This window comes from Hyla sarda, chromosome 8, assembly GCF_029499605.1.
Source record: "Hyla sarda isolate aHylSar1 chromosome 8, aHylSar1.hap1, whole genome shotgun sequence".
NCBI lineage: Eukaryota > Metazoa > Chordata > Amphibia > Anura > Hylidae > Hyla > Hyla sarda.
In genome coordinates this window covers 508,791-522,758 of record NC_079196.1, presented here as the reverse complement: position 1 = coordinate 522,758, position 13,968 = coordinate 508,791, and positions in this window count along the sequence as shown.

Sequence of the window (13,968 nt, the reverse complement as noted above, 5' to 3'; positions counted from 1 at the left end):
CTGGGGGTCTCGGGTGATATTTTTCCTGGGGGTCTCGGGTGATATTTTTTCTGGGGGTCTCGGGTGATATTTTTCCTGGGGGTCTCGGGTGATATTATTCTTGGGGTCTTGGGGTGATATTTTTCCTGGGGGTCTCGGATGTGAGCAGCCTTCCGTACATGTATCCGCACGATCTCCTTTCTGTAAAGAACTTAGCAGAAGTTATAGGACAAGGTAAAAACATCTCTTGTTCCACAGTGCCACCTACTGAATACATGGGGGAACTGCAGCTCTGTACAGGAAGTGAATCTCCCCATTAAAGTGTGGTGACTAGGTGGTGCACGTGATAGTGTAGGGTTGGATGGTATTAACCCTTTGTTGTCGTGACGCCAGGGTGCGGTTTTTTAGGGTAATGGTCCTACCGCCAACCGTCCCATAAACGGTAGGGAAAATAAAGGAATGTCTACAGCAGATATTGATGAAAACCGGAATAAACGTTACTGCATATTTGCAGGTAACAGAACAGTCTTTGTATAGAGGACCGTAGTTCAGGTTCCTCACAGGTTGGCTGGGACTTCTGAGTGCAATGAGCTTTGGTTTTCTAGCCACTGTGCTACTGAATTTATGATACAGTGACCCCCCGACATACGATGGCCCCGACATATGATCAAATCGACATACAATGCTTTTTTATGTCGGGGCCATCGCATTAACGCAAAATGCTTAAGCTGCTGCCGGATAGTACCTTAATGTTCCCCATGTGGTGTGGCAAGTATTACTTACCCCTCCATGATGCTCCGGGGTGCCCTTCGGGTCCAGCGCTGGTCCTCCGGTGTCTTCTCGGCCCTCTCCAGTGACATCAATACGAAGCTGCGCACGCCGTCCCGTCATCCAATAGAACGGCGTACGCAGCGACCTAATGACGTCACTACGTGGGCCCAGTAAGGCCTTGCAGAAGACAGCGGAGGACCGGAGAAGACAGGAGAGGACCGGAGAAGACAGGAGAGGACCGGAGAAGACAGCGGAGGACCGGAGAAGACAGGAGAGGACCGGAGAAGACAGCGGAGGACCGGAGAAGACAGGAGAAGACCAGGAGAGGACCGGAGAAGACAGCGGAGGACCGGAGAAGACAGCGGAGGACCGGAGAAGACAGCGGAGGACCGGAGAAGACAGGAGAGGACCGGAGAAGACAGCAGAGGACCGGAGAAGACAGGAGAGGACCGGAGAAGACAGGAGAGGACCGGAGAAGACAGGAGAGGACCGGAGAAGACAGCGGAGGACCGGAGAAGACAGGAGAGGACCGGAGAAGACAGGAGAGGACCGGAGAAGACAGCGGAGGACCGGAGAAGACAGGAGAGGACCGGAGAAGACAGGAGAGGACCGGAGAAGACAGGAGAGGACCGGAGAAGACAGGAGAGGACCGGAGAAGACAGCGGAGGACCGGAGAAGACAGGAGAGGACCGGAGAAGACAGCGGAGGACCGGAGAAGACAGGAGAGGACCGGAGAAGACAGGAGAGGACCGGAGAAGACCAGGAGAGCCCAGCGGTGGCCCTGGGACACCATCGGGAGCGGCGGGTACACCATCGGGAGTGGCGGAACGCGGTCCAGAGCGGTGGGGACAGGTGAGTATGACTTAACTTTTTTACATTGCATGAATCCCTCAACATACGATGGATTCGACAAATGATGGCTCGTTTGGAACGAATTACCATCGTATGTTGAGGGATCACTGTAATTGAGTTGCAGTAGTCACACAGGATTTTAGTAGTTTTGAGCTGGATAACTCACGGTTTAGTGGCTGCGGAAGATAAGGCTTCAGGCCTCGCTTGAATTGACGAAGAGATATAGATTGATGTGCTTGCTTTGAAGTGCAGGAACCAAGAGCATAAGACAAATAATTTAGTGGCTGCAGCCCCTTATATACTAAGGGGTGGAACAAAGCTCATTGGATAGCCAAACCTGTCAGTCCTGACCCATGAAACTCTAGGTGTATAACATAACCCAAAGGTCCTTAAACCATAGCATAACATAAATTAAAGGCATGTGACCTCTAAGGTCCTATACAGAGGTATCCTAGATTAATTAAATATGTACATTAAATATTACCATATTAAGAGGCGACTAGGGGTTAGCCCTTGGGACTCTGGCTGAGGGGACTCCTGACAAAGGGACAGGACCAAGTCCTGTACTGGGACACCACAAACCCCCTTACTTAAAATAAGTTTTCCTCGACGAAGGTCCCCAAAGACAGAGGGACGGAATGATAAAGTCCAACACAGTCCTTGGCATCGTTAATTATGTCCTTAATCAGGCTGTAGATGAATAACAACAAAGAGTTGTGGTGCATAATAGAATGTCCATACAAGCTCTAAAATTAATATAAACAGGATTGCTGGGGATTGGATCACAAACAGGATAATAAAGACTTATCTAGAGATCCTTTTGGTGTTACCATTTTACTTTACTTTATTATGCACCTATTGACTATGCATGAAATTTAATACCGAATAACATTTGACTGATATTTTATTATTTACTTTTTCCTTTCTTGACTGACAAATAGACTAATATACGACTAGAAGTATGTATAAGGACTTTGATGTTTCTACATATCAGAATAATAATCTCACTTACTATTTTGTTCGATACTGCATTTTCATTATAACACATATTTATTACCTAAGTTATACACTTGTTGCAGATGTTACGCCGAGCGCTCCGGGTCCCCGCTCCTCCCCGGAGCGCTCGCAACATCCTCGCAATCGCAGCGCCCCGGTCAGACCTGCTGACCGGGTGCGCTGCGATACCTCTCCCAGCCGGGATGCGATTCGCGATGCGGGTGGCGGGATGCGATTCGCGATGCGCACCCCGGCTCCCGTACCTGACTCGCTCTCCCTCGGTTCTGTCCCGGCGCGCGCGGCCCCGCTCCTTAGGGCGCGCGCGCACCGGGTCTCTACGATTTAAAGGGCCACTGCGTCGCTGATTGGCGCAGTTGGCTTAATTAGTTCATTCACCTGTGCACTCCCTATTTAACCTCACTTCCCCTTCCCTTCCTTGCCGGATCTTGTTGCCATCGTGCCTAGTGAAAGCGTTCCCTTGTGTGTTCCTAGCCTGTGTTCCAGACCTCCTGCCGTTGCCCCTGACTACGATCCTTGCTGCCTGCCCCGACCTTCTGCTACGTCCGACCTTGCTTTTGTCTACTCCCTTGTACCGCGCCTATCTTCAGCAGTCAGAGAGGTTGAGCCGTTGCTAGTGGATACGACCTGGTTACTACCGCCGCAGCAAGACCATCTCGCTTTGCGGCGGGCTCTGGTGAATACCAGTAGTGACTTAGAACCGGTCCACTAGCATGGTCCACGCCAATCCCTCTCTGGCACAGAGGATCCACCTCCTGCCAGCCGGCATCGTGACAGCAGATTTGGTTGCCTGAGGGTTTCTGACCAATGCCTTAGCTACTAGGGTCTATAGGTATTACACTCTTACCCCTAGAACTCTGACTAGATAACACGTACATACTGTTACCTTTCTGGATATGTGCACTTTATTTAGCTACAGGAGCATCTTCTGGCCAGGAAGAGCATCCTGAACACGTAGGAGACAAAAGAACACGTTAGTGCATAAACATGAAATATAGCATGTGACAGTCCCTAAGAAATATTTTTGTTGTTTTTTTTAGATATATTTTGGAATTATGTGTACTGAACTTTATTGGAAGGTACACTAATGAGAGTTATGAGATGTACTATGTGTACAATATATTGGATTAAGTCAGTCTGGGTATCTGAGAGGAATGTTTCCCTGTAGGTGCTAGTGAGAGGTAGTAGTAATGTTACTCCCAGAGGAGCTGGAAGGGCACCTTAAAGTAACCACTATAACACCTGCAAGAAAATATGCATTTTATGTACAGGAATTGCTACTTCTGTACAATAACACCATACACAGTGTTGACATTTGACGTCCAGAGACATTTTATTTCTTAGCACACTAAGACTACATCATGGCAGAACAACATAACGATGTTTCAGGTACTTTTCACCTGATAGGAAGGTGTACACTTTTGTACACAAAATATATTAATATATGAATATTTACATTAAACAGACACACAAGGATCAACAGTCCACCTGTGTTATGAGTCCATATTTTAACACGGCTGCTACCAAGGCCGAGCACACACATGAATCTCCCTGAACCAGGAGTCTCTCGGCCAAGAGTTGCTGAACCAGAAACTTTCATGGCACAGTCCTGCCAGGCACTTTTCTTTAACCGGTTACATCAGGAACAGAGCAGTCTGTTGAATTAAAGACAAAACAAAGGTACTGGGTACAAGAGAGTTAGTGACAGCTCAAAAGACTCTACAATGGATTTCTTCTGTATCCCCACCTTCGCCTGTCAGGATTCTTTCTCCTCTCAGACATATAACGAGGAGAGCGAGGTGGGACTCTCAGAGGATGAATTGCAGTGTCCCACGAGACGTTAGTGATTGTTCATTGGGACACAGACAGATTCACACTCACTACCAAATTAATGGCCGCTGCTGAGGCCACTGGAACCACGGTTGGTGCCGGTTGATTCGGCCTCACCTCCTTAAGCGGAGAAGGCCGCGGCACTTCAGTTGGTGCCTGTTGGTTAGGCCAAACCTCCGTGCATGGAGTAGGCCTAGGCACTGCTGAGGTTGGTGCCCGCTGGTTAGGCCAAACCTCCTCAGGGGGGGTAGGTCTGGGCACATCTTCAGATGCTGAGACATCAGAGTAGGATCTCGGCAGATACTTAGGGTGCATGATGGGGGTTTTGAATCCCTCTTCTTCCTCAGTGTTGCTAGGCAGCCTCCGCGGCCGGATACCATGTGGGTCTGCCTCCCTCGTGACTGCTGCAGCCCATTCACCCCGCAGACTCTGGACAGGGGTATACTCGACAATCTCCCCTCGCTCCAGGGAGTGATATCTCTTGGGTAGATAGTCCCTCTGTACAGCCCTCCTGTTCACTAGGATGGTTCCCCAATGCTTGCAATCCAGGAGGGTACCAAAACTCTTGGTCTTATCGAACTTAATCAAAGTGGCGCGTCTGTGCTTCACCCTCTTGGGGGTAGTTCAACTTCCTTATATATAGGGCCTCCAACTTTTTAGTTTCACGTTGCTGCTCTTCCCTCACTTCATAGGGTAGATACTTTGGCCCATAACGCTCCCTGTGCTCAGCTCTCAACTTTTTCCATATTGTAATTAATTTCAGCCTCCCTGTGGGCCCTTTCCCTCTGTGCTGTGGGGACCGGTGGATGGGACTTCCCACATATACTCCATCAGCTCAGGCTCATCGTCGAACACCCATTTCGGGAGAGGGTTTGAGCGCGATCGTGCACTCGGCAGGGTGACTTGGGACAAGGGGATCTTTGGCTCTGGGCCGGATGAAGAGGAAAATGTGGCTTCCGCCGGGGTACTCGCGTCTGATTCCTCTGTTGGGATCTCGACCCAGGACCCCCATGTCCGGTGGTGAGGGGATGGCCTCACCGGTGATGCCGCTGACGATGTCCCAGGTGATCCCCCTTTCGGGGTAACCGGCCACTTGTCGTGCTCAGGCAGCGGTGGTAGGTCGCAGGTCCCTTCAGTGCTGATGGACAACTGCTGCAAGCAATCGGCCAAGTCTTGGAAAAGTTGCGCTTCGGCCAGGGCAACTTTTCGCTGTTCGGGTGCCATCTTGTGACTCTCCTCGCGTGTAGCACTGCGCTCCGCCATGTCTGTACTCCCTGCTTCCATTTCCAGACTGAAGAGGTGGCACTGCGGGGCTTCTTTTATATGAGGCTCCAACAAAATGGCTGCCGACCGGAAGGACGTCATCAGTGCAGCTCTGACTTCTGGTCCCCCGGCGAACATCAGCAGAAGATTAAAGTTCCACCTCGGCATTGACACTTGTACTTGATGTCCACGCCCAGGGGCGGGTTGCGGAGCAACGCGGGACATTTTCGCATGCTTTTTGGGTAAATCCTTAACTCTTTCTAGTACACACGGCCGTGAGGAGCACAGCATGGCATTGCTGTGGATTTTGCACATTTTCGCAGCGAAACAATCTTCGCCTCCCCCATAACTTTTTCCTGCTCACCAGTCAAGCACAATCTCAATAGCAAAGTCCCATTCAAATTTGTGCGCAATTATGATCGCAATATGCGAAAATTTCGGACAGTCCATATAACACATTTCTTGATAGGGGGAGGACTATTGCTTTAGTCAGGGAAGCAAAGTTCTTTAAGGCACACACCCGAATTCTGTTCTTAAGACGCCAAAAGAGTTGTGATGCCGGGTGGAAGGATGAAATGGGATGTTGCAGAGTGGTAGTGTAGGGTATTGGCATTAACCCTTTGTTGTCGTGACGCCAGGGTGCGGTTTCCTTAGGGTAATGGTCCTACCGCCAACCGTCCCATAAACTGTAGGGCAAAGTAATTGAATGTCCACAGCAGATATTGATGAAAACCGGAATAAACTTTACTGCATATTTTATGCAACTGCAGGTAACAGAACAGTCTTTGTATAGAGGACCGTAGTTCAGGTTCCTCACAGGTTTGCTGGGACTTCTTAGTGCAATGAGCTTTGGTTTTCTAGCCACTGGGCTACTGAATTTATGATAATTGAGTTGCTGAAATCACACAGGATTTTAGTAGTGTTGAGCTGGATAACTCACGGTTTAGTGGCTGCGGAAGATAAGGCTTCAGGCCTCGCTTGAATTGATGATGAGATATAGATTGATGCGCTTGCTCTGAAGTGCAGGAACCAAGAGCCTAAGAAAAATAATTTAGTGGCTGCAGCCCCTTATATACTAAGGGGGTGGAACAAAGCTCATTGGATAGCCAAACCTGTCAGTCCTGACCCCTGGAACTCTGGGTATATCAAATGACTCAAAGGTCCTTAAACCATAGCATAATATAACTTAAAGGCACGTGACCTCTAAGGTCCTATACAGAGGTATCCTAGATTAATGAAATATATAAATATATACATTAAATATTACCCCCTTAATGACGAAGGACGTAAATGTACATCCTGGTGAGGTGGTACTTACATTTACGTCCTAAGCATAACCGCGGGCATCGGAGCGATGCCCGGATCATGCGCGGCAGGTCCTGGCTGTTGATCGCAGCCAGGGACCTGCCAGTAATAGCGGACACCAGCGATCGCGTGGATGTCTGCCATTAACCCCTCAGATGCCATGATCAATACAGATCACGGCATCTGCAGCATCGCGGTCACTTAAATGGATGATCGGATTGCCCGCAGCGCTGCCGCAGCGATCCGGTCATCCAGCACGGCAGACGGAGGTCCCCTCACCTGCCTCCACTGCCTTCCGGGAGTCTTCTGCTCTGATCTGCCTTCCTGCAGACCAGAGCAGAAGATGACCGATAATGCTGATCAGTGTTATGTCCTATACATAGCACTGAACAGGATTAGCAATCAAATGATTGCTAGAAATAGTCCCTTATGGGGACTATTAAAGTGTAAAATAAAAGTAAAAAAAGTTAAAAAATGTAGTTAAAAAATTTGAAAAAACCCTCCCCCAATAAAAACGTAAATTGTCCCATTTTCCCTATTTCACCCCCAAAAAGTGTTAAAAATATATTTTTATATACATATTTGGTATCACCATGTGCGTAAATATCTGAACTATTAAAATAAATGCTGCTATGTGAGCCAATAAATCACCACTTTTTTTCACGTTATTGAGGAGTGCTGCGCTTTTTCTACATTTATATATATATATATATATATATATATATATATAGATCTCCTCTCCTCTGTATATATATATATAGATCTCCTCTCCTCTGTATATATATATATATATATATATATATATATATATATATAGATCTCCTCTCCTCTGTATATATATATATATATATATATATATATATATATATATATATATCTCCTCTCCTCTCCTCTGTATATATATATATATATATAGATCTCCTCTCCTCTGTGTATATATATATATATATATATATATAGATCTCCTCTCCTCTGTATATATATATTGCAGTAACACATGTTTTGCTATACACATGTTTATTCCCTTTGTGTATATATATATATATATATATATATATTTATGGTCAGGGCCTTACAGTGCGTATGGAACGTACGCCTACCTAACCTAACATACCATGATAACTATAACCCTATTTCCTATCCTGTAACAAGAATACCGGACATACCCTACCTTATCTAATCAGCGGCAGAGGTGTGCCCGTGCCGCCGTCGGGGGTACACCTTAAGTGGGCAAAAAACAGCATGCCTAGGGGAGTGATATAATATGCCCTTGTGATACCAGAGCCTGAGCTGCCGACCCAGCCTTCAGGCCATGTTCCCAACCCCCTCAGCGAATATCCGATATTACTGCGGACATCCCTATGATGACACCTACCTCAACAGAAACCCTAGCTACCATCTAGACACCATGTGCATATTCGCCACCCGAACTTGCTAAATGGACTGACCAACCCGCTCCCTATCCTACTGTACCACATGACCCACTATACGTAAATCTAGTATGTAGTTTCCAGGATTATGGCCAAAACCTGACAACCGTAGGGAGCCCTAAAAAGAAACCCAAGTGTCATGAGACACAGAACATTACAGATATACACTGCCGATACCACGAACTATTCCCTAAATCAACGACCATAACTATGGGAGAAAACAACTTACTGAACCATGTTAACATGTGTGCACAGGTCACCTGTAAATGATAACTTAATGCCGGTATAACAGTCGTATGCTGCAAACGAGTCAGAACATACGACTATGCAGTGCATCCCACCTGAGAACGTGACAGGCATGACGGGTATACAGCTGCCTATGTGTAGTGCCGTTACTGCTCTGAAAACGTGTCAGCAACAATAACCAAGTAGTATATCCCACCTGAGGACGTGTCAGGCATATCAGGTATATACTCCTCTATGTGTCCTGCTGCTACTGCTTGGGAAAACGTGCCCAAAACAATAGCCCAAATGATGTATTCCCCTGCAGACGTGGCAGGCAGTGTGAGAATATCCGTAACCTGTAAACGTAACCCGATTCAAAATGGTTGATAATGCGCCTATGTGCCTGATGCAAATGACCATCACGTGTAAGATCCGTGCACTGTGGTTACCATGAAAGTAAGCTCTATGCCTAGCACGTAGTGTCATACCCGCAACAATGACGTAAACGTATGACTACTGTATGCAAAGTAAGATAGCTTGACGCAGAACCTATAACGGTGGTATGTTAACGTAACCTGACCTATTCATGAACGTAGAATCAGGACTAAGTAACCTGCTTAAAATAACGCACGTGTACAGAGACCTTTACTGGGTACCCGAAACAAAAGGGCAGATAAGCATTGCGTCATGCAAGTAGTAACTTATATGTAGAATGCTCGAACTTACGTGGCGCATGTGCCGTAGTAAATGCTATGATAGTAAGCGAAATTACGTAAGGTATACATACCCATATTATAGCAACCAGATTCAGATCACCCGTAAATGATCACTTTAATACCGGTATGGCAGTCGTATCCTGGAAACATGTCAGAACATACGACTATACAGTGCATCCAAACCTGAGGACGTGACAGGCATAACAGGTATACAGCTGCCTATGTGTGGTGATGTTATTGCTCTGAAAACGTGTCAGCAACAATAACCAAGTAGTATATCCCACCTGAGAACGTGTCAGGCATATCAGGTATATACTCCTCTATGTGTGCTGCTGCTATTGCTCAGGAAAACATGTCTGAAACAATAGCCCAAATGATGTATTCCCCTGCAGACGTGGCAGGCAGGTTTAGAATATCCACAACCTGTAAACGGGACATGACCCAAAATGGTGAAAATGCAGTAAGACATGTCTAACCCAATTACCATAGACACCTATGCTTACCACGGTGAGAAAACATGATCCCGTTATACTATAGCCCGGTAAGCGTGTAATACCATATGGAAGGCCTACGGGTATGTGTAAGCTATATGGAATTTGATCGCATTAATCGTATGGAACGCCACGTGTTATGCCGTATAGACACCTAAGCGTATGATAACGTGTGGAAACCTATGCGTATGCCACGTATGCGACATGAGCGTGTTGTACCCTATGGTGAACAATAGTATGCCATGGCATATGGAAATATGAATGAAATCTCGTAATGCAACATCAACGTTTTGAGCCATCGGAAACCTACGAGTCCCACCATCTAAACCATAATCGTGTTATCCCTAATGGAAACTGAGCGTGTAACTGAATGGAACATACAAGTATGTATACTGTGTGCTAATTACCAGCACACACACCGAATGGTAAAACACCCGCGCGCACCCCGTATGTCAACCACAGGCGGGCACACCGTACAGAAAACACCGGCATGCCCGCCGTACAGTAGACCCCAGTGCGCGCACCCACAACAACCGCCGGCATGCACCCACAACAACCACCGGCATGCACACCGCATGGCAACCACCAGCGTGCCTACAGAATGGAAATGCCATCGTACATACCGTTATGAAAATGCCATCGTGTGTACCGTACGGAAAAATGCCATCGTGTATACTGTACGGAAAAATGCCATTGTGTATACTGTACTGAAAATGCAACCATGTATACTGAACGGAAAATGCAACCATGCCTGCTGTACAGAAGATACAATTGCGTATACTGTATGGAAAGTGCAATCATGTATACTGTACGGAAAAAAGCAATCATGTATACTGTCCGGAAAAAAGCAATCATGTATACTGTACCGAAAGTGCAATCATGTATACTGTACGGAAAATGCAATCATGTGTACTGTACCGAAAGTGCAATCATGTATACTGTACGGAAAATGCAATCATGTGTACTGTACCGAAAGTGCAATCATGTATACTGTACGGAAAATGCAATCATGTGTACTGTACCGAAAGTGCAATCATGTATACTGTACGGAAAATGCAATCGTGCATGCTGTGCCGAAGATACCATCGCGTATACTTTATGGAAAGTGCAATCATGCATACCGTTCAGACAATACCATCGAAAAATACAATCGTGTATACTGTATAAAGAAAATACGAACGTATATTATATAGAAAAGTGAGCGTGTCTACTGTACTGGAAATGCGAACGTGTATCCTGACCTGAAAATACTAGAATGCATACTATACTGGAAATACGAGTGTGTATACTGTTCTGGAAATACGAGCGTGTATACTGTTCTGGAAATACGAGCGTGTATACTGTTCTGGAAATACGAGAACACTGTACTGGAAATACTAGCGTGTATACTGTTCTGGAAATACGAGAATACTGTACTGGAAATACTAGCGTGTACACTGTGTGAAAGAGTAAGCGTTCATACTGTACGAATTACAGTCATGTGTACCGTATGAAACACCAGTGTAAATATTGCATGAGAAACACGAGTGTGTACATCGTAAGAAACCCAAGCGTGTAATCTATATGGAAAATGCAAGCGTGCCTACCTTACAAGCGCCTATACTGTGTGAATGTACAATCGCATATGTGCAAATACCATCACATGTTCTAGAGAAAACGAGAGTGTATACTGTATGCAAATACAAGCATCTATACTGTATGCAAGACAAGCGTGCATTCTACCTGGATGATAAAAGCATCTACACTGTAGGAAACACAGCGTATACACTGTATACAAATCCAAGCGTGTACCCTGTATGAAAATCCAAGCGTGTGCTTGAAAATACAAGCGTGTCATACTGTATGACAATGCGGGCGTGTCCTTGTATGAAAACCCAAGCGTGTCCTACTGTATGAAAATACAAGTGTGTCCTACTGTATGAAAATACAAGTGTGTCATACTGTATGAAAATACAAGTGTGTCCTACTGTATGAAAATACAAGTGTGTCCTACTGTATGAAAATACAAGTGTGTCATACTGTATGAAAATACGAGTGTGTCCTACTGTATGAAAATACGAGTGTGTCCTACTGTATGAAAATACGAGTGTGTCCTACTGTATGAAAATACGAGTGTGTCCTACTGTATGAAAATACGAGTGTGTCCTACTGTATGAAAATACAAGTGTGTCCTACTGTATGAAAATACGAGTGTGTCCTACTGTATGAAAATACAAGTGTGTCATACTGTATGAAAATACAAGTGTGTCCTACTGTATGATAATACAAGTGTGTCCTACTGTATGAAAATACAAGTGTGTCATACTGTATGAAAATACGAGTGTGTCCTACTGTATGAAAATACAAGTGTGTCATACTGTATGAAAATACAAGTGTGTCCTACTGTATGATAATACAAGTGTGTCCTACTGTATGAAAACCCAAGCGTGTCCTACTGTATGAAAATACGAGTGTGTCCTACTGTATGAAAATACAAGTGTGTCCTACTGTATGAAAATACAAGTGTGTCATACTGTATGAAAATACAAGTGTGTCCTACTGTATGAAAATACGAGTGTGTCCTACTGTATGGCAATGCGGGCGTGTCCTTGTATGAAAACCCAAGCGTGTCCTACTGTATGAAAATACACGTGTGTTCTATTGTACAAAAATACAAGCAAATTCTATTGAACAAAATACAAGCATGTTCTATTGTATGACAATACAAGCATGTACTGTAAGGACAATACAAGCGTGTATACTGTATGGAAATATAAGCGTGTATACTGTAAGGAAATATAAGCGTGTATACTGTAAGGAAATATAAGCGTGTATGTTGTATGGAAAAAAACAAACGTATATACTGTATGGAAAATGCCAGCGTGTGTACTGTATGGAAAATACAAGCGTGTATACTGTATGGAAAATACAAGCGTGTATACTGTATGGAAAACCAGCGTGTATACCGTATGGAAAATACAAGCGTGTATACTGTATGGAAAATACAAACGTGTATACTGTATGGAAAATACAAGCGTGTATACTGTATGGAAAATACAAACGTGTATACTGTATGGAAAATACAAGCGTGTATACTGTATGGAAAATACAAACGTGTATACTGTATGGAAAATACCAGCGTGTATACTGTATGGAAAATCCAAACGTGTATACTGTATGGAAAATACCAGCATGTATACTGTATGGAAAATACAAACGTGTATACTGTATGGAAAATACCAGCGTGTATACCGTATGGAAAATACAAGCGTGTATACTGTATGGAAAATACAAACGTGTATACTGTATGGAAAATACAAACGTGTATACTGTATGGAAAATACCAGCGTGTATACCGTATGGAAAATACAAGCGTGTATACTGTATGGAAAATACAAACGTGTATACTGTATGGAAAATACAAACGTGTATACTGTATGGAAAATACAAGCGTGTATACTGTATGGAAAATACCAACGTGTATACTGCATGGAAAATACCAGCGTGTATACTGCATGGAAAATACCAGCGTGTATACTGTATGGAAAATACAAACGTGTATACTGTATGGAAATATAAGCGTGTATACTGTAAGGAAATATAAGCGTGTATACTGTAAGGAAATATAAGCGTGTATACTGTAAGGAAATATAAGCGTGTATGTTGTATGGAAAAAAACAAACGTATATACTGTATGGAAAATGCCAGCGTGTGTACTGTATGGAAAATACAAGCGTGTATACTGTATGGAAAATACAAGCGTGTATACTGTATGGAAAACCAGCGTGTATACCGTATGGAAAATACAAGCGTGTATACTGTATGGAAAATACAAACGTGTATACTGTATGGAAAATACAAGCGTGTATACTGTATGGAAAATACAAACGTGTATACTGTATGGAAAATACAAACGTGTATACTGTATGGAAAATACAAGCGTGTATACTGTATGGAAAATACAAACGTGTATACTGTATGGAAAATACCAGCGTGTATACTGTATGGAAAATCCAAACGTGTATACTGTATGGAAAATACCAGCATGTATACTGTATGGAAAATACAAACGTGTATACTGTATGGAAAATACCAGCGTGTATACCGTATGGA